Source organism: Zalophus californianus, chromosome 15 (assembly GCF_009762305.2).
Source record: "Zalophus californianus isolate mZalCal1 chromosome 15, mZalCal1.pri.v2, whole genome shotgun sequence".
In the NCBI taxonomy this organism is placed as follows: Eukaryota; Metazoa; Chordata; class Mammalia; order Carnivora; family Otariidae; genus Zalophus; species Zalophus californianus.
The window spans coordinates 21,832,527-21,855,033 of record NC_045609.1 but is presented as its reverse complement, the minus strand read 5'-3'; the positions used below and the strand labels follow the sequence as shown (position 1 = coordinate 21,855,033).

General features: G+C 41.7%; 1 protein-coding gene across 29 annotated transcripts in view; it reads left to right on the top strand.

Annotated features, from left to right (window-relative positions):
- Positions 1 to 22,507, top strand: part of ANK3 (ankyrin 3) — a 689,507-nt gene that overhangs the window by 401,323 nt on the left and 265,677 nt on the right. The gene's annotated exons all lie outside the window — the stretch shown is intronic.

The window sequence follows — 22,507 nt, the reverse complement described above, 5'->3', positions numbered from 1 at the left end:
GCATAAAGTCTCCAGAACTTGAGCTTTAATAAAAATCCAAGTGTCTCCTTGAAAATGACATTAATAGTGGGTATTTAAGGCTATATAAGGCCAGCATTTCAGATCTCTGAGAATCTGATGAAAGTGATAGACTCTGCCTTCCACCACCCATCTATACCTAATAGATACATACTTTGGGGGGGTTCAGTAATCTCCTGACTTTGGCCCAGGGAGTCCAAGTTAATAAATAAAAACCTTGAGTTTAAATGATTATTTCTACACTCATAAAATGCTGACTTGTCCATGTCTTTATCACTAGAAGGGGACAGTCCTTGGCCCTGTTCTCATTTTTAAGATAAAGCACTTCTCACGTTCCCTTGTTAAATTAGATAAGAAAAATTTTACTGGATCACAAAAGACTTGAAATCCATCATCCGACATTAAGAACATGCGAAGTCATGACTTTCCTTTCCATCTCCTGGAGCCGGGGAGTCCCCAGCCCAGCAGCTTGAGGACCCATTAGAGAACTTCCCAAGGAAAGAACCACCACCTGCTTTGAACTGGCCACCTAGTTTTACCTTTAGGACTCCTTTAGCTGGTGTATATCTCATGAAGCCAGGGGAAGCAGGATTGCTAAGAGTGAAAATTTTAACTATACAAGTACATATCTTGTGAAGTAGAAGGGGAGGGGAGAATTCTAGTGGCTTTAGGATGCTATTTTATGTAGATCATTTTTATCAGGGGAAATCTTTTTCACTGACATACACTTTAAAATTAAACAATTTATGAAAGTTACTGATGTGGTCAAAGTAAATATATGAAGCCATGTAAATTGTGTTGAGTGTTGGTAAAATCTTTATTAGGTGACAAAGTACAAGATAATTGGTACCCAACATCCCCAAGACTACATTACATTACTACATTACATTGTGTAATAGCTATGAATACGAATAGAAATTAACCTAATTGCTGTCACCTGCTTTTTTAACCTTTTATAGGTTAGTGTTAATTTCCGCTCTCTTTTGAAATTCCAGTGAGCTCTGAGCTAAGGAAATGAAACAAAACACAGCTAAACAATATGTGTTATACATCATTAGTGGACAACTGATGGAAGTAAAGAAAAGAGTAATATAATTAGAAATTAAATAGTATCCAAGATTCAGAATATAGCAGAACATCTGTGTCTTGTTTGGCCTTTTCTGTAGAAAAGTTACTTTAAATACCCTATGGAGATTTGGGGACTGCAGATGTATAACCACATGACCCATTTTAGAGTTATCAGAATTAAAAGATTTAAAAAGCCTTTAAAAAAAATCTCTAGGTCTAATTTTTTATGCTTCAGATCCTGCAAGGGGTATATATGTGTATACATACTTTAAATAGACCTTGCCCTGGGGCGCCTGGGTGGCTCAGTTGGACTTCGGCTCAGGTCATGATCCCACAGTCCCAGGATCGAGCCCCGCATTGGGCTCCCTGCTCGGCGGGAAGCCTGCTTCTCCCTCTCCCACTCCCCCTGCTTGTGTTCCCTCTCTTGCTGTGTGTCTGTCAAATAAACAAAATCTTAAAAATATAAATAAATAGACCTTGCCCACATAAGCCTGAAATTTGCTCAGAGTTATAACACTGGAATGGTATGGTTTATTCTTATTTCTCTTTATTCTTCCAGCAGCTCCATTCTCTTTGTGTTGTAAGCACTTTGCACAGTTCAGTGATTCCTCTGATGCTATCTTAAATCTCCGATTCTCGGAAGGGTCGAAATTAAACGGCATTTGCAGACACCCCAGAGGCAGGACACAGCCAGCAGCCTCAGACTCGTCGTTGCAGAAGGCAATTATCAAAATAGAACAATGCCTCTATTTAATATGGTTTAGAATTTAGAAAAGAGTGCTTTTATTTATATGTCTATATTGGGTCTTTCCTGGGCATCTGCCTGTGTTCCTTTTTTTCCATCTCAGTAGCTACTGCCAAGCAAATGTGGCCATACTGACAGTTGCCACTTGAAGCAGCCTTGCCCTTCCCTTCTGTTCCCCCTCCATGTGTCCCTTTAGCTGGGCCAACTATGAGGTGACTGCAAAGAGGGGCAACTGGCAGAAATGGGTAAATATCATTCTAGAAGTCAGAAAAGAACACATACTATATGTACCAGATGCCTGCATCAGAGCGGTGGCGCCAACATCTGCAGACACAGGCTTCGCGAAATTCGTACTTGGATTAAATGAATATGTATTTGATTTAAGGTAAATTTCTAAAGGAAAACCACGGCATCATTTTCTCTCCATATTGTATTAATGTATTTTGTGTATAATCAAGCTGCTTATGTCTACAACAGGAAATCCCTAGTGGTTCTGCATAAAGCCCTGAATTGCTTCTTTATACTTTCTTTCAATTTAGGAGCAGAGCATTAAGGGAACAGGCCCATTTGCATGTGTTTGTAATGGCAGAGATGGAGGAGTGTCTTAATTAGTTTTAATCATGAGAGGAATGGTAACTAGATGATGTCCATTTATGCTGAGCTCAGCACAAGAGAAAATTAGCTTAGGCTGCAACAAAAAGAAATTGAGTTACCTACATGGATACATTTCCTGCTGCTGTGAATTGTTCGAATGAGTAATTAAGAGACTGAATATGTAGTTTACAAAGAAAGAAGGCAGTGACCCTATCTGTGATGAAGGGGGAGATGAGCCAGTCTCTTCTTTTTGATGTACTATTGTTCAAGTGGTTTCTCTGCAGAAGTAAGATGCATTCAGTATTCATATCTGAATGTAATCAGGTCACTCTTGAGTTTTAATTGATAGTTGTGATAAAACAGTATATTTTAATGTAGAATATGAACTTTATTTTTTAAATCTCCTGAAAAAATAAGGTTTATTTCTTAGCCCCTGCTAACTCAGGGACAGGCTAATGTGTTTATCAAAAGGAATGAGCTGTGTGTGTTCACCTGGTGGAAGTGAGGGAAGCAGAAAACAAATTCTGGATCACAGACAAGACTGGTGAATGACACTGTGTGGCGGATATGGTGACTTTTTTTTTTTTTAATGAGGCTGGTTTAACTTTACAGTGGGATTTTCCTCTGCTGACATTTTAACTGTTGCAATACTTATAGAAGTAATTATTCTCATTTTTGGAAATAATTGACTTAACGCCTGCAACATATTCCATCACAGGGATGTAGTTCTTTTATTTAACCACTACTCTATTGTTAGACATTACTTCTGATTGTTCCTTACCATGAATAATGTTGCATTGAACATTTACTGGCAAATCTTTGTCTGCATTTAATATAATTTCTTTAGCAATGAGTACTTTTAACTCCATCTTTGTCTCATGATCTAAAATTGATACTGCCTTATAATTGATTTCATAAACCTACATAAGACTACAGAAGAGGTATATGGGGTTACAGAAGAGGTATATGGGGTATAAAAATGACATTTTAATAATAAAGACGTTTATTTCTTGTTGTATTCACTTACATTGTTTCATCAATTGTCTCTCAGAAGTATCATAGCTGAATAGACTTGAATTTCTTATCTTGGAAATATCTACTTTAAATGAATTAAATCTAAATTTGAAGAGATAAAACAGGTAGATTTAAAGATGACTGCACACCTTTTATTTATTTTCACTTGAAGTGTAGGTGAGACACAATGTTACATTAGTTTCAGGTACACAACATAGTGATTTGACAGGTCCGTGTGTTACCCTGTGCTCATCACAAGGGTGACTACCATCTGTCACCATACAGCGCTTTTACAATACCAGAGACTCTATTCCCTGTGCTGTGCCTCTTATATCTCTGACTTACTCATTCCATAACTGGAAGCCTATACCTCTCACTCTCCTTCATTGCACACCTTTTAGAAAGAATTCTTTTTAAAGAGAGGATTCACTGAAGAGTTCATGTAATTGTGGTTAAAGTGTGTTTAAAATATAACCAAACTCACCACCCTTCTGTGTGCACACACACCTTTCTGAAAATCAATCAGTAGACTCTAAAGTAGCTGTTCACAAACCTGACTGAGGGCCCAGACTTCCTGAAAGATGCTTTAACAATACCATTTACGAGGCCCGCTAAGTCCAAATAGCCAAGAGGTGGTCCTGGAGAACTGGCATTTTTTTTTAATGTGACCAATTGATTTTGACGGACATATTTTAGCCTTTATCCTGTGATGCTCTTTAGATTTCAAAAGACATCAGACAAAAGGAAGGAGGCATGGAAGAGCCAGGAGACTCCATGACTTAAGGCAGCACAGCCTTTGAGCCTCTCTTTTACTTCTAAGATGTCCCACGGTGCTCCCTTGGATCCTCACCCCTGTTCTCCTCTGGACCTTTAAAGGGGACAAAGAGGGACTCTGGATCTGGAAGATTGTGTAGCCCTTATGGACTGTCTTGCTTCACTCTATGGAGGGGAAAAAAAAGATTAGTAGAATGTGGGAGTCAGTACCAAAAAAAAAAAAAAAAAAAGGGTTTTGTATAAGGCAGTATTTACCAACCTTCCCACTGTTCTAAATTTACATACTAATATGTATTGTATCTAACCACTTAGAAAAACAAACAAAAAATAGAGCTTGCTGTCCTACCTAAGAGAAAATTGTTTTCCCCCCTCCCTAGAGCTCTGACGAGAGAGAGGACAGTTCCCCTAAATAATTATTTGTTAAACCCATTGCATGCGCTGAGTATGAGCACCATGAGCACCTATTAAAGAACGGGCACAGGAGGGAGAGAGGCCATGACTTGACAGCTCGCATTCCATTAACCCCATAGTTAAATCACTTGGTGTAGCTACTCCTAGCTCCCTCCCCTTCCATGAATATTTGTATGAAAGCTATATGCTCAGACAAAAATAAATGTATTCAGTCTCTGCCCCAGTGAAAGTTACTTTTTAAACTGGGAGTGAAGACAGTGAGGCCGTCCACTTCTACCTGTTCATATAAACCATGAACAGCGTCAGCAGGAGGCTCAGGGAGAGGGGAGGTGGTTCTGTGATTGGCTGATCCTTATATCACAGGTGGTGATGGTAGGAGAGTTTTGGGGGAGCCCTGTCTGTGACTGAAAGGAGAAGAGGGGTGTGATATTAGAGACCAGAGGGGCGAAAATAGCTTCTCAAGTCCAAATACTTACACATCACAAGCAAGAAAAAAGCAAGGATAGATTCCCACATCAGGATAGAGAAAGATCTGTAAGTAAAAGTAGGTAGGTAAAGTACAAGCTCCTGGCAGAAACCTTCCAAGGCAAGAAGCAGAACTTTACCCTTGATCTTAACTGAAATGACACAGGGAAGCTTTTGCAGGGTGCAACAAAGTGGCACCAGCTTTGTCTTTCTTGAGCAATAGGTAACTTACTGGAAGATATCCGAGCTGTCTTCTAGGAAAGATTGGAAAACCACAGAGAATCCAAAGTCTGTCGTCCATGCTATATGTCAGAGGTGGAGAGTGTGAAAACCTGCCCCTCAGAGCTATTTCAAACCATCTTACCAACGTTTATGGTTTGTGGCAGCAGGGAAAGAAAGTCCTGCAGGGTGTCATCCTGGTGATTCAGTGCTCCAGCCAGAAAATGACTTGCAATTTCTTTCTTTCTTTTTTTTTTTTTTTAGATTTTATTTATTTACTTAACAGAAGGAGACACAGCAAGAGAAGGAACACAAGCAGAGGGAGTGGGAGAGGGAGTAGCAGTCTTCCTGTGGAGCAGGGAGCCCGATGTGGGGCTCAATCCCAGGACCCTGGGATCATGGCCTCAGCCGAAGGCAGACGCTTAATGACTGAGCCACCAAGGTGCCCCTGACTTGCAATTTCTACCCACAATCCACGGAAATGATATGCTCTTACAACCACAGAGAGGAAAACCAGATACAGGCGTGCATCCTATGCCTTTGTGGTGGGCAGGAAGCAGGGCCCAGGTATCAGGAACTATAGGAACCTTTGTCTTAGATGCTCTTCTTTAGGTGCTTCTGGAATGGATAAAGCTGAACAAGACTTAAGACTCTCTATCACTGTCTTTAAGATTCACATGTCTAGGAGAAAGTGTCTGATTGGTCTCAGCTTGGTTTGAATACTTACCATTTTACCTGGGTAGGCAGGGCACAACTGTGAGCAGTAATAATGGGTGAAAGCTAAACCAAGAGATAATCAAGGTGCGAGAAAGGAGCTTGTGGTATGCATATGAGGTGTTCATCGAACAGCAGAAATACCTACCTCAGTTGAGAGGTTACCAGGAAGCCTCTCATTTTGGTATGCACCAAGTATTTATGAAGCACCTAGTATGTGCTCTTCTAAGAACCGTGGATCTAGCAGTGGGCACAATAGACAAAGTCTTCCTGCTCACTGAGCTTATATTTTTGGTAGTCAAATAACCATAATTGATAGATTGTTTGGTGGTATAGAGAATATTCCAGAATTGTGGGGGTAGAAAAAGATTATATGGGTGGGAAGACAAAGTGAGACCTCTGCAAAGAAAAGAAAAGAAAAAGGTTTTAGAAGACATAAAGGCCTTTGTGTTCCTCATTCCAGAAGATTGCAAACGGAAGCTGACGGGCCACTTCTTGAAAATGTTGTAGAGTGATTGCATAGACTATATGAGGAGAGGGGATGGAGGACACCCTTTGCTTAGGGCCCTTCCAGCTCAAAAGTTCAGTGACTTAATGACAGCTCCATCAGGCAGAGTTGCCACTGGGAATCAGACACGGAATGAGGGAATTGGGGCAACATTATCATCACGAAGGAGACATTTCTTCCTGGCGACTGGTGTCTCCAGAGTTTACGGGAGGAGAATTCTAAGCTGGAGAACCAGATGAACACTGTCAGCTTATGACCATACTGAGGAGTCCCTACCACGACACCTACTCACCTGCTGCTTCTGCTTTTTCTTGCATCCTGGCATGACTGTCCGAATTCCTATCTAAGGCTCTCCTCTTGATGTGTGCACTAGATCCTTCTGCTCTTGCCAACCATAGGTCCTCAGTCCAGCATTTCTCCCTTCTCCTTCTGTTAGTTTTCCTCTCCTTTGTGGGTACTTTCAATTAGCACTCTTGTGTTCAATTTCTCCTTTCATTTAAAAAAGAACAACAACACTTTTTGTCCCCTGTCTTCCTCTAGCTTCTACCTCATTTCTCTGTCCCCCCTCACTGCTAAGCTCTCCTAAAGAGCTGTTCCCGAAGCCTCCCCTTCCCTCCCTCATGAGCCCCCTCCAGGCAGGCATCTCCCTGACCACTGGAGCAGCACTGCTCGTACAAGGACACACACACCTCTGTGTGGTGAAATCCTGTAGTCCACAGTCCTCTTCTTATTTGATCTGGCATTTGACACATCTGATCACTTCCTTCTCTTTGAGACACTTGCTTCACTTCTAGGAACCTTCTCTGCTGGTTTTCGTCCTACCTTGCTAGCTACCTTTTCTTATTCTCTTGGCTGATCCTTCCTTCTCTCTCCAACTTATAAGTGTTGTCATACCTCTAAGCTCAATCCTTAGATGACATCCCTTTTCCATTTACCTTTCTTCCTTGGTGATCCCATCCAGTCTCATGGCTTAAAAAAAAATTATCAATATATTGATAACCCCCAAATTTATATCCAGACGTACATATCCAGTCTCCTACTCAGAATCTCCATTTGCATGTTGGGGTTAGACAATGTTGTTGCCCCCTCCATATTTTCTCAGAACTGTGCATTTTGGCCTGATTTCTTTTTTTTTTTTTAATCCAAGAGTTTATTTAAATTCAAGTTAATTAACATATGGCCTGACTTATAATTGCAAACTTCTATGACTTTGCCGGAAGACTTCTCATCTGCTAGAGTCTCTGTGGCCTACTTGGCCCATGTATGCAGCTGAGTTAACTCTCTCTCAGAGTACCCTTCAACCAGTGCCTAATAGAGGTTGACAGGTAAATGCTCTGCTCCCTCACCTTAGGGACTTCTGTGCCCCTGCATAGAGGTATGTTCTGTTTCCCAGGGTTCCCCAGAGATCGAGCTCCATTTACCCATGGCGTCAGCTGGCTTGGTAGTATAATCTACATGGAGCCCTTCCTATACTTGTCACATTTCTCCAATCCCCTACAGTGTTTTCTGGGATTGTCTCCCAAATAAACTATTTGCACTCAAATACTTGTCTCAGGGACTGCTTGTGGGGAAACCCAAACTAAGGCAGAAATCAAATAGGTTTCTCAACTCTAACATGTCCCAAACCATGCTCAAGATCTTTACCTCAGATCTTTACCCGAGCTTCTCATGGTCTTGCCTGCCTCAGTAAGTGAGTAATTTTATGGGGTACTTGTGGTCAAAAGCCTCGACACATGTCTTTTTCTCATACCTCATACCCAACTAGTCAGCAGATCTACCTTCAAAATTCATCCACTTGTTTTTTTGTCCGTAGGATTGCACTCTGACACAGTATAATATTCAACATTTTAAAATTGTTTGTCTTCAGACAATTAAATGTACGTCCACGAGGAACAAAATGTTCATTTGTTTTGTTTGCTGTTGTACCCTCAGTGCCTAGAAGAGAGTCTGGAAACAGTCAACCTTCAAAAAATATTTGCTGGATGAGTTGCATAGATGGGGAAAAAAGAATGGTTCATGAGAAAAGGCTTTGGGGGTGAAGGTGTGAAAGGGCACTCCATAGAATTCTTGGAGATGATGACTGCAGTTGTTTTCCAAACCAAACATTTTTGCTATTTAAATATTTGTACAATTAGGAAAAAGCCCTCTGGGGATTTCAAAAACCCCTGGTTTAAGCTACAGGAGCTTACCACAGGAGGATGCTATGTTACAAAGATGGAGAGAAACTCTAACGGATCATTTTTAATGAGGAAGTCTGCCTATTTCTACCTCTTCCACCCCAACAGGTGTACATGTTCAGCTTTACAGGAACACACCTGTTCTTGTAGGTATTTTGAGAATAAATTTGCAATTGCCAGGACCACTTTGAATAAGTAAAATTACTGTCAGGGTCAGTAAATGAACTGGCATCATGCCCCTGATGATCCACAAGGGGCAGCCAAGGAAGCAGGGGGGGCATAGAGGTGAGGGCCTGGGCTCTGAGTTCAGCCTGCCCACTTCAGTGCCAGCTCCATAGCTCACCAGCGGCACCACCTTGGGCAGCGTTCCGTGACCTCGTTAACGTCACCTGCGCTTGCGAAATAGCAGTGCCTATCTAATGAGATCATTGCAGAATTAAGTGGGCTAATACATGCAGAACACAGAGCAGAGCGCCTGGCGCAGAGTGAGCCCTGAGTAAGTGTGAAATATCCTGCTCTGGTCGGTTTATATATTTACCTATCGTATGTCCCACAGTATACTAGAGCTTCCGAGACATAAGCTGTGCATTTTCATAGCATCATTATTAGGTTTGTATAATGCTTCCTCTATTTTTTAAATGCCTTTCCACATTTAATATTCAAAATAATACCTCTGTATTCAGAAGAGTATGTATTATCCTGACTTTAGTTAGGCAGCATGGAAGATTTCTCTATAATAGGATATTATAGTAAGCCTGGGGACATTGCAGAGGAGCATGCTGGGAGGATTTTGTCACTATACATGCCCACTAGAGATTCTGAATTACTCTCACACGAAACCACTCTTACAAATGGGATAGAGAGGGGCACCTGGGTGGCTCAGTCGGTTAAGCCTTCCGCTCAGGTCATGAACTCAGGGTCCTGGGATCGAGTCCCACATCGGGCTCCCTGCTCAGCGGGGAGCCTGCTTCTCCCTCCCCCTCTGCTGCTCCCCCTGCTTGTTCTCTCTCTCTGTCAAATAAATAACAACAAATGGGATGGGGAGGGATTATGTCCCACAGATTGAGTACACCCTGTTCAGTGGTATTTCACAGTGGGTGCAGCCAATAAACCTCTCTCAACTCCACTGCCCTCCCCACAATAGACAGGGAATGCCACCTCTATAGGTTTTGCCACATCCTGTCTGTTCCCTTCAGATCTTTGTGAGCACCGAGACTCTCCAGTGCTCTGCATGCAGCAGACTTGGGACAAGTTGATGCTTGGAATACAAGCCCAAGGAGGGCTGCAGTGTATACTTCTGTTCTTTATCCAGTCTTGTGTTTCTCCGGTAAAGGGTATCCAGAGTGGGTGAAATAAGGGGCAGAGTCGAGTTAAAGTCACACACATGGTTCCGGGCCACTCCAAAGGGAAATTGTAGGCGGTAGTAGGGCCACTGCCACTAAGGTAGGCACAGGGCCTGGCTCCTTTGCTAGCCTAGGAAAGATAAGTTGCCGAACTGGGGAGAAACTCACATTAAGGCATTTAAGGAAGGAGAGCCTTAGGTAGGCATAATCAATATGCAGAGAGGAAGCATCAAAGGCTGAAGGAAAATGATGTCGATTTGCTCTAGAAATTCCTCTAGAGCACCAGGTTGAGAATCACTGGTCCAGAGGAGTTGGAATGAGGAGGAAGAGAATACAGAAGAGTCTTTACGTTATGATTAATCACCATCAGTAATGAATAGGTATGATATATAGACAACAGAGAGGTAGAACTCTTGGGCTACTCAATATACTATAAATCTAGGAAATCTGAAGACCATAGCTTTTTGTAGTCAAGTAGAGAAAGATTTCTTCATAGTATAGCTACGTCTCCAAAGACTTTGCCACTTAATCGTGGATGGAATATATCCCCCAGGAAAGTAGGCTCCTTGGAAGCAAGGCTGTGTTCACTGTGTAGCCCAGCAGTGAGCACAATGCCTGACACCTAGTAAATGATTGTTATATATTTGTTGAATCAATAAAGGAATGCATGTTAGAGCAAAGCTGGAGGCTTAAGCAAAATATATATTAATATACTAAAAATTGGGAATAGCATGGAAGACATAATTTCATTATAATAAATTATACATCTCCATCCAGTTGTTCTTCCCCAACCTGGCATTTACTGCATTATTTTGTCTCCATTGTAGTGATGGGGAACTATGTTAATAGCAGATATTAGAAATTAAAAGACCTAGCTTAGTCCACTCAAACCCAGTCCAGCCACCTGATTTGGGGAAAGGTTGTTAATTTCTCTAAGGATTGGTTTCTTTGTTTATTAAAGAAGGATTGTAGCAGCTGCACGGAGGACCTCCCATCTCAGGTACTAGTGATGATAAATGAAGTAATAAATGTCACAAAGCCTTGGAAACTATAAAGAGCCCTCTACAAATGTGTAACTATTGGAACAGCCTGCATATAGTGCTTTTTTTTTTTTTTTCCAAAGGCAGGAATTTACTATACAGTCTGGTAATATTTTGAAGGAGTTGGTAATTGTGTGTATTAAGAACACCAGCTCACCGCCCTTCTGTATGGATGAACGAGAGTGCAAGCTTGACGACCAAGTACTTAAGTTCTGTGAGGCCATGTTGCTGATTACTGCAGTGTTCTTCAGAACTTGTGGCAATAAATGACTTCCCACTTAGGTGCACGCTGATCTTAAATGCCATGGGAACTTGGGGTAATTGTTAGTGTTTCTTAGGTGGAGGATTGTTTTCTTCCATAAATTATCACAGTATTTGGTAATTTTCTAAACCAAATATTTAAGTATCAGCATTTTGAAAAGGGAGGGGGCAGGGAGGGGGACAACTTTTTCTTTTTCCTGACATTCTAGTTTTTTTGAGTTATGAATGCCCCCCCCAATGCCCATATGCAAAAACACAAAAACAGAATTTGCATTCTGTTTTTCAGCATTCAGAAAGCTACTACAACCTGTTCTGGTATATTACCAAAGAGTCTTTCTTTGAGACAATTCACATATTGTTGTAAAGGATATGCAGTAACTCAGAGCTGTGTTGGCTTAGGCTTGTGAGATAGTTGATCCCATTATCTGATGTCATTGATTTGAGAGTCTGAACTTAGAAATTTAAATTTTAGGCTATTACATTTTTATGTGGGTATAATGTAAATTATAAAGAAGGTTTTTAGATATTTATAAAATTGGATATTCAGTAGATAGGATTTAAAAATATGAAATAGTCTCTGAAACTAATAATATACTCTATGTTAACTAATTGAATTTAAAAAATAGTAAAAAAAATTAAAAAACAAAACAAGACAACAGGCCCAAAATGGAATTGCTTATCCTAAGCCCTGAGTCACCAAGACTTAAGGGCGGCTTCAGCTCTCCCAGAAATGGAGTCTTAAACAAGCCAATCGGGAATCTCTTGATCAACACTAGTTAGGTCAGCTGCCTGATGAACCCCTGCTAGTCCCTCCAGGGAAAGTAACCTTGCAATAACCAATCTGTTTGTTTGTTTGTTTGTTTGTTTTGCCTAGTATAACTTCCTTGTTCCCATTCCCTTCTGCATGTACAACTCTTTCTTTTACTTTGTATTGCTCTTCTGAGCTCCTTTGTATGTACTAGATTGGATGATGTCTGATTCATGAATCATTGAATAAAACCAATAAGATCTTTAAATTAAAAAAAATATGAAATAGGTTCAGGTAATCCAGATAAAGGTAAATTATTTGTGTAAACTTCACATGGTAAATGACATTTCTTTTAAAGATTTTATGTATTTTTATGACCTTATGAATATGAATATGTCAGAATTCTTTTATGAGCTGATGTTTGGGGCCATAACTATAGCACAGTATGTAGCTGATAATATTATATCAGGTGACCTTTTTTTTTTTTTAAGATTTTATTTTTAAGTAATCTCTACACCCAACATGGGGCTTGAACTTACAACCTTGAGATCATGAATCGCATGCTCCACTGACTGAGCCAGCTAGGTGCCCCTTCAGGCAACCTTTTTAACCTCAGTTAACTCATTTATCAGAAAAGGACAGTAATATCTACTTTGTAGAAATGCCATGAGTATTAAGTTAAACTTTATTCAGTGAATGATTTTTTGAGTATACACATAAAAAAGAAAGTTATATAATATGGAAGAAGGTGACAGGTGCTATGGAAAAAGAATAAGCTGGCTAGGGAGGATGGGGGGTGCTGGGCGTGTGTTTGGTTGAAGAAGGTTGTCTATGTAGGACTGTCTTGAGTAGGCAAACTACTTGGTACATATCAGGTGTTCAATAAAGTTGAGCATGCAGATGTATGGATGCAATTTGCCCCTGCCATGTGAAAATCTCTATAATACATGGGGATGGATGGCTGGATGGCTGGATAAGCTATATTTATGATATGGATGTGAATGAGACAGGGCTCTGTTGTTTGTTTTTTAAAGATTTTATTTATTTATTTGACAGAGACATAGCAAGAGAGGGAACACAAGCAGGGGGAGAGGGGGAGGGAGAAGCAGACTCCCCTACAGAGCAGGGAGCCCGATGCGGGGCTCGATCCCAGGACCCTGGGACCATGACCTGAGCCGAAGGCAGACGCTTAACCACTGATTCACCCAGGCGCCCCGGCTCTGTTGTTTTTAATCAGATAATTGTAAAAGGATTTTCTCTTCCTTTCTGTAAACATTAATAGTGGTGATTGTAACTAATATTTGTTGAATACTTACTGTAAATATATTAACTAACCCCTTTGTATATGTTAACATATATTTACATACACTCACATTTCTTGCAAAATCCCTATGAAGTAAAACTATTATAGTCCTCATTTTAAAGATTAAAAAAAAAAAACCTAAGAAATAAGAGGCTGAGTAATTTGTTCAAAATTAAGAAGTAGGAAGGAGCAGAGCAAATTTTATTTTTTTTTAAAGATTTTATTAATTTATTAGAGAGAGAGAGAAAGGGAGGGAACAGAAGCGGGGGAGTGGGAGAGGGAGAAGCAGGCTCCCCGCTGAGCAGGGAGCCCGATGCGGGGCTCTATCCCAGGACCCTGAGATCATGACCTGAGCCGAAGGCAGTCGCTTAACCGACTGAGCCACCCAGGCACCCCTGGAAGGAGCAGAGCAAATTTTAAACCCAGGTAGTCTGGCCTTTGAACCTCCTCACTAAACCATGACACTCGCTGCCACTCCATTTTTATAAAGGCATCTAGTTTGTTAAGGAATCATAAATTTACATAGCTTTTTTTGTTCTGTTTCTCCTTCCTCACAGTTAACAGTTTTCACTGGGTGATGTCCCAGCTGCCCAGAACCTGCCTTAATGGCAACTTAGAAGAATCCAAATACTCTGAAGTGTGCCCTGCACCCCATCAAGCTGGGAGAATTCTCCAGTCCCCCTGGAGTTCCACAGGGGCTGTGGCCGGGGACCTTGATTTTAGCTGGTTTTTGATGCCAAGGGAGCCCTCAGTCTCTGGAAATCCTAGAGACTGAGTAAATTAGAAAATCAAAAGCTTTTCTTCACATTTCCACCAGAATTAGCCGCTCTTAGCATATAGAGTGAAAGCTGGGGAGGTTTCCAACAATCCTGAAGTATCACCATTGGAATATTCTGCTTTATCACCTTCTTGCTCATAATAGCCATTGGAGAATTTTGCTGGAACACCTAAAATAACATGCTAGTTAGGGAGAGGATGGTTGATAAATGGAGCCAGCTCATGCCTAGCTCAATAAAACTGCTGCGGATTGCTCAGCTGAGAAGGAAAGCTAGGGGGAGGCAACAGTATATTATTTTTAGTTTAGAACTTTCCCAAATTCCGTGGAACAAATTTAAACCAGTGAAACAAAATCTCCAAATTAAATTGTACCAAGCATTCTTTCCACAGTGACAGGTGGAGAGATTTTTAGACAACTTCCTTCGTGTCCATTTTCATTACTAGTGTTTTCACGAATGACTCATTTCTGACAGTGATGTTGGCAAAAATCACAGGGATTCTGGAACGTGTTTTTACATTTTCATCAATCTATATCAGAATTATTGCAATCTTAGTGGACTCCCACTGGGGTTCAGTGCCAGAAATTTTGGGTTCTTGGAAGGTCCTCAGATCCTTTGGGTCAAACAAGCAATCATCTTGTGTATTTTATTTGCACACCCTAGTGAAACAGTAGATTTTAAAACACCGGAATACAGAAACACCTTCATGACAGATTTAAATAAAAACAAGGTCATATCCTAGGAAATACTAATAAAAACAATGCCAGGTAGGGAGTCCATTCTGTTTATCAGACAAAGAACTCATATATATTACTTAACTTTTTCTTGCACCAATGTCTTGTCTCCCCTCCTCCTCTGGCCTCAGTGGTTGTGACTGTTCGAAATTCTTGTGTACCCACCCCCACCCTCCACCAGCTTACACAGTGCTAGACCCTGATGCACGGGTACAAGAACAGGATGGATAATAGGCTTTATAAACAGGAAAATTCTGCATTAATTTAAGTTACCCTTAATCAGTGAGTCGTATCATCATTTCCTCTATGTTGCTATAATTGTGTGGTCTCGGAAGTCACACTAGCAGAAGAGCTTTACCTTTAAAGTAAACTCACATAGCTTTTGTACACAGCCCTCATCTGGAATGCGGGTGCTTTCCTTTCAGATCAGTCCTGCATCATGTATTTCTAATTTTCAAATTAGCCGCCAGTGTGAAAAAAAAATGGAGAATTGCACTCAAAAACATCCAGATTTACATCCTTTCTTGAAATATTAGAAGACCCACCCATCGCATGGCTCCCTGATGGTCTAGAAGAGCCGCCTACCTATCAGCGGGAGCTGGGTGGGCCCTGCCCCATTCACATGCAGCCTGTACCTCCAGTCGGCGAGGCCTACGCTTCCTGCATGAAATGTTACTCACCCAGGGAAAGCGAGGCTCCTGTTTTCAGCCCTGATTATGCTTTTATAGTTTTATAGTCATGTGACTGTTGCACAGGAATATGCTTATTCCTTTTCTGGTGAGTCACATATTACTCATATGACACATATTTCCAAGACTTGTCTGGTTCAGACCTGGCTTTGTTTACATAACACAATTGAAAAATGGCTATTTTAAGGGTTAATTTGGTTAACTCCTGTTGGATGTAGTGCTCGACAGATTCTTCTCTCCCCAGAATAACACAGTAATAAAGACACCTTGCACCATTCACTTACAGAACAACAGTGACTTTCTATGATGTTATGAAAAATAATTGGGAAAATGAACACATTATGCCTTATGCAGTTTCTGGAATATATCATAAGCATTCAGGTAATATCACTAGCATTAAATATGTCTGTCTATATCAAACACATTAACTGGACAAAATCTGATTAAAATTATCTAATTTGAAATTTTGATAATTTTGGGACAGCTGACTGGCTCAGTTGGTTAAACCTTTGGCTCAGGTCATGATCCCAGGGTCCTGGGATTGAGTCCCACATTGGGCTCCCTGCTCAGTGGGGAGCCTGCTTCTCCCTCTTCCCGCTGCTCGCCCTGCTTTTGCGTGCTCGTGCTCTCTCTCTCTGACAAATAAAATCTTTAAAAAAAAAAAAGAAATTTTGATAATTTTGGCTCTCTAACTTGGTTTTCTCGAAGTATCCCCCTATCAGAATCTCCACAAAAGTAATTGTTATTTATGCAACCGCTCAAAAATGATTTACTATTAGGCACTATTCTAGATATGAGGGGAGCTGTGTTAACCAACAGGCAGCTTCTTGTCCTGGAAGATTTTACACTTTAGCAGGGACATAGACAATAAATGGATAGAGTTACATACTAATTCACATAGAGGTAAGAGCCAGTTAGAGCCAGTAAGAAAAGTAAAACACCTGGCTGGCTCAGTCGGTAGAGCATGCAACTCTTGATCTCGGGGTCATGAGTTTGAGCCCCACTTTGGGTGCAGAGATTACTTAAAAAAAAAATAAAACAGAGTCGGGCTGGAGTAATGGTGGGGTGGGCTCGAGGTGCAGCTAAAATGTTTTAAGATAGACATCCCTGAGAAGGTGAAATCGGACATGCTCTGATCAATTAGAGGTGATTTATAAACTTTATTCAGTGTCATCTGTTGAATTTATTTTTGTGTTTATTTGAGACTTCCTGTTTGCAGAAACATTTTTGTGAACATGGAACGTGTTACCATAGCTGAGTTTAATGAACATGGTTTGAAAGTAGAGGAAGAAATATTTGATGGAGGTGCTGAGTTGCAGGGGAAGAGCCAAGGTCAAAGCAAGACCAGTTGAAGATTCAAGACAATGAAGTGATTGATGGTTAAAGAAGTTCAGGAGGAAATGAACAGCCCGGAGGACAGGCAAAGAGATAAGCATTGGACAGACTGAGAAAACCTAAGTATCCCAGCTTACCCTTTTCTGTGGTTAGAGACAACTAATGATAAAGGGAAGTCAGCACTTTTTCCAACTGTGCATAAAATGTTAACGCTGTGAGTCAAGAGAGGCTCATTTTTTTAAATTTTTGTTGTTATGTTAATCACCATATATTACATCATTTGTTTTGGTGTAGTGTTCCATGATTCATTGTTTGTTCATAACACCCAGTGCTCCATGCAGAATGTGCCCTCTTTAATACCCATCACCAGGCTAACCCATCCCCCTACCCTCCTCCCCTCTAGAACCCTCAGTTTGTTTTTCAGAGTCCATCATCTCTCCTGGTTCGTCTCCCCTCTGACTTACTCCCCTTCATTCTTCCTCTCCTGCTATTTCTTCTTTTTCTTTTTTCTTAAAATAGGTTGCGTTGTTTCAGAAGTACAGATCTGTGATTCAACACTCTTGCACAATTCACAGTGCTCACCACAGCACATACCCTCCCCAATGTCTATCACCCAGCCACCCCATCCCTCCCACCGCCAACCACTCCAGTAACACTCAGTTTGTTTCCTGAGATTAAGAATTCCTCATATCAGTGAGGTCATATGATACATGTCTTTCTCTGATTGACTTATTTCACTAAGCATAACACCCTCCAGTTCCATCCACGTCATTGCAAATGGCAAGATCTCATTCCTTTTGATGGCTGCATAATATTCCATTGTGTATATATACCACATCTTCTTTATCCATTCATCTGTCGATGAACATCTAAGAGAGGCTCATTTTTTTTTTCAAACCTGACTCCCTTTTAGAGTATTACTATATTCATATCGTTGTTACACCAAAGTGTACTTATTTCTTTTCCTCTGACTCACATATTACTCAAAAATCACTCGTTTGCTGTAACTTTGAGACTGCAAACTCTCTTGAGGCTATTTCTCTCACAGTAATGTTAACCCCGGCAAAGCCACGGTCCATGTCAGCCCTGCGGCCCTGGGAATGAGCGCCGCCATTTCCAAAGTGGGTAGGCTCACTTCCGGTCCGGTTAGTCCAGCCAACAGCTGTTGGTGCTGTGCTAAGCCAAAGAGGTGCAACGGGGGATGGGCCACCGGTCCTTAGAGACTAACCACTGCAGGCCTGATTTTCCGTGCGAGAGCCTCCCTGTGTCTCTTGTGCAGGGGGACCCGGGTGTTTTCAGTGGGGCCTTGTTGATTGCCCGCTATCATGGAGCTGCAGGGCTTACTGTCGGGTGTGGCCAGGCCCAGGGACTGGAGTACACTGCAAGGGAAGGGTCCAGCTGAAGGTCACAGCTTTGGCTCAGCTGCAGCCAGTTGTCGCCACGTGGAAATGAGGGGCTAGTTTTGCCAAAGTGTCTGATTTTTTTTTTTTTTTTAAGAAGAGGCAGAAATCTGGCTTTCTATGTGAAATCCCTTTATTTGTGAACATTGGCAATAAGAGTTTTTTAAAAACTGTTTTTAAGCCTGAATGAGTGCTTTAATGAAGGAAGATGTAGAAACCGCTAATGAACATTATGACTTTGGACAAGTCATTTTTCCTGTATGGGTTTGTTACCTCAGGAAAATTGGGTCCCCTTGTCTGTGAGACCCCTTCCAGTCCTAAGATTCCTTGTTTGCCCCTGGGAGACCTCAGCTGCGTTGCTGTGATATGACAGTGTCAGTAGGTTATAGGTCCGTGCCTGCCTTTCCCACATACGTCCCTTTAGTGCAGAAACAGAGCATCCAATGCTCGCTTCTGCCTTTCTGGACCATTAGTGAATACACCGATAGGGAGTAGACACTTTCAACATTCAACAGACATTTATTGAGGGCTTGCTCTGTGCCAAGCCCTGTGCCAGGTACCATCGTTTAGGCTTCTTTATATGGATAAAGAGATTTATTCTTTCCAACTCTGAAATGCAGGGTGCTTAGCCCAGTACTGGGCTTAGAATAACAGCTCCATAATTGTTAGCTTTCCTCTCCACCTTCCCTGAGGCTGTCCCCATGGAGGATGCTTCCAGAACTCTATTTGCTTGACTTTTTCCCTCGGCCTAGGATCTGCTCATCTTCCTGTAGCATTTTTTTAAAGGTTTTATTTCTTTATTTGACAGAGAGAGACACAGTGAGAGAGGGAACACAAGCAGGGGGAGTGGGAGAGGGAGAAGCAGGCTTCCCGCTGAGCGGAGAGCCCGATGTGGGGCTCAATCCCAGGACCCTGGGACCATGACCTGAGCCGAAGGTGGACGCTTAACAACTGAGCCACCCAGGCGCCCCTCCTGTAGCAATTTTAAGTACCCTCCAAAGCCAGCTCAAGCCTGCCGTCTTTCATTTCTGCCTACACACTCTGAACTCTGCTTATTCTCATTCACTTACAAATATCTATTGAGCATCTACTATGTTCCTGGTCTTGTTCTACCAGTGAACAAGACAGACACAGCTGTGCTTTTACCAAATAAAACTCTGTGGGAGTTGAGAGGGAAGGAAGAAACAAACCAGGAACTAGCAAATCAGAAATTTGTCAAATAATGTGACATTGAAAATAATGGTGACATCGTGGTTATTTTGGACCTACATTGGATTGAGTGGCCAGGAAAGGCTTGATGCTATTTACTCTTTGGCCTCATTGACAAGAAGGAACTAGCCGTGGAAGACCTGGCAGAGGGAGCATTCCACACGAGGAAACAGCAAGTGGAAAGGCCCTGGGGCAGGAATGAAATTAGCACTGGGAGGAATATAAAAGAAACCTATGTGGCTGGTACGTAAATTGGGAGGAGCAGAGAGAGGTAATAGATGATATCAGAATTTGTTTAGGTATAGATGTTTAAAAATTATTTTGTGCACAGACTTTTTTTTTCCCCCCAACTGGAGTATCATTTCCTTAGGGGAATTGGACTGGTCTCTTTTTTGTGTTCTGTATCCCCCCGTTGCTTAGTTGATATAAAGTTAAATGATGTGGCAAAGTCGAGTTACGTTTCAGTGCAGTTTGATGTAGGAAGATTCAGATCGGGTGTGTCTGATAGCCTGGGCGGTTTGAAGGGGTGTCTTCTTGTCCAGCTGCCACTTGAGCAGTGCACGTGGGAGGACAAGTGATCTTCCCTTTCTTCCCAGTTCATCCATGTGCTGTTTTGACTGCATATTGCTTCTGAGCCAGTAGCCAGCAGACCTCCATCTGGTTTCGGAGATAAAGACGCCGCGATGTTTCCACAAGTCTTTGTAATTAAACCACCACCACCACCACAAGATGGCCTTTCTCCATCAAGTCTGGCACTTTGAGGAGAGGAGGCGTGCTTATTCCCATCTCTGATACCTGCTGCTTCCCAGCCCTCTTCGTCCTTGGCCGCCTGAGAGATTAAAGATGGCTGGAATGCGGGCTGGAGTCATTAAGTGTGCTCACCCCTTAGAACAAAGCACATGACACACGCCAGCCCTCTCTGCCGAGCAGCGGACCGTCATGGGACTCGCCCCACTTGGTCTTTTGAGTTCCAGAGTTGAAGAAAAGGACATTGCAGGGAGAATGATGTGTGAAGATAGTTAGTTCTACCCCCTTTTTGAATTTCTAGAGAAGAATGCTTTCAGCAGAAAGCAGCTGGCTTCAATAATTCTATCACTTATACCCATTTTAGACATTGGGCATTACTTGTGTTAGGATCTGGGACTCAGCGTGATAGCAATCAGACGGCAGGTCCATCTGGGGTAGGCACTGGGGCTCCTAAGTCTAGAGTTGTTTCTTAATAACTTGTTGTCATGTTGATTTATTAAATTGTTCTCTGTCTCCTGCACTTTTATTGATGAATGCATTTTTAGTTCCTCGTATTCAACTATTATTTACTCTTCTCCCTAATATATCTAAATCATGCATAATTTCTTCCAAGGAACAATTTTCTGGAATACAGTTAATGTTTCCCCACTCATAAAAGATAGCCAATGTTCTTTAAAGAATTATCCACATTTAACACGTCTCATATATGTGTGTGTATGCACTCATGCGCATGTGTGCATGTTCATTACAAAAGCTGTGCCTGGAAAAAGCATCTTAGCTTCTTCCTTTCACTTGTGAATATTAATCTGACATCCATAAATCAGACCCAGAATGAGAGCATTGCAATTAGAGTTGCATAACCATTGGAAGATTCCTGGAAACCTAGATCATTGTGTGCATCTGTATGTGTGCCCGTGTGCATTTTAACTCTCTTAAGATTTGTAAAGAAATTGGGCACATTGATTTCTGCCTGGTAAAGCACAATTTAGACAACTGCTAAGGGCTGGCCTGTGGGGTGATTGATTTTGCAGACCTAAGTCCAATTTCTCTCTTTCTTACCTTTGGTTTCTTCTTTTCTGATGGTTCAAATAGAGAATTTTTTTTTAAGAGTTGGTCTGTTTCTGTTTTCCCTTTACCTTCAAGTATTAAACAGAGTATGTTAGTGTTCAAAAGGCAGAGGAAACTACCTATGCAAGTTATTCTGGCCTTCGAATTCATTTTTGGAAATGTGTATGCTTGTCACAATTTATGGACACCCGACTGGAGTAGTGTGTCAAAATCGAGAGCGCGCAGCTGTAAGCTCATCATCTTTAAAGGTGGTGTTCTCAGGCTATTCAAAGCCCCTGGAGTTCATTATGTTTTCCCAATCTCACGCCTTGGTTATGCACAACAGCGGAAACACAATCAATTTCACCTAGCTAAGACTATTTACACCCAATGGAGACCTTCAAAAGGGAGGAAAAAGTGATCATTTCATAATCAGTTTTGAATTTTGCATGCTTCATGTTTATGTATTAAACGGCATATGACAATGCAGAAATATCTTGCTGTTCTGTTTCTTCAGGCTACACTGAACACAGCCTTGGAAGTCCAGAAATAACCTAGCTTTCCTAATGCAACTTGAGCTCATAAAACCAGGGTGCCTTTGTTGTTAATGAACAGCACCTCTTATAATCTGTTTGCTGTGAAGTATGCAGGCTTTGGGAATGCATGTACATGACGAGCTGGTGGCGATGTGTTACCGTACATCATTTGTTCTCTTGTATCTTTGCCAACGGGACCCCTTTTTTATTCTACTGGCCTCATTTGCACATAAAACCATTTGCAAAATAAAGGAGGGAGAGTATGTTGAGTGCATGCCTATCATTTCTCCTGGAACACGAGGTTTTGAGGGCGTGCAATAGCAGGGTTGGGCAGCAAGGGATGGATGGGTAGGGGTAGAAAGCTGTGAACTCATTGGGAGGCAGAGGTCTCCCAGACAGAGGAATTTGTAGGAATATGTATCCTTTCTGTTAGGGATAAAGCAAGCCTCCTGAGAGTTTGCTGCATTGATCATTCCCACGGTAGAATCCCTTGTTTTAGTAAAAGTAACCCCCAAGGTAGCTATTGTGTGTCCTGACCTAATCACTGGATTTTGGATGGTGGTGGCTTGAGGCCCTGGGTACAGAGAGAAAGAGATGTGGAATCACCTCACTGACCACATTGCCGCCTCTCC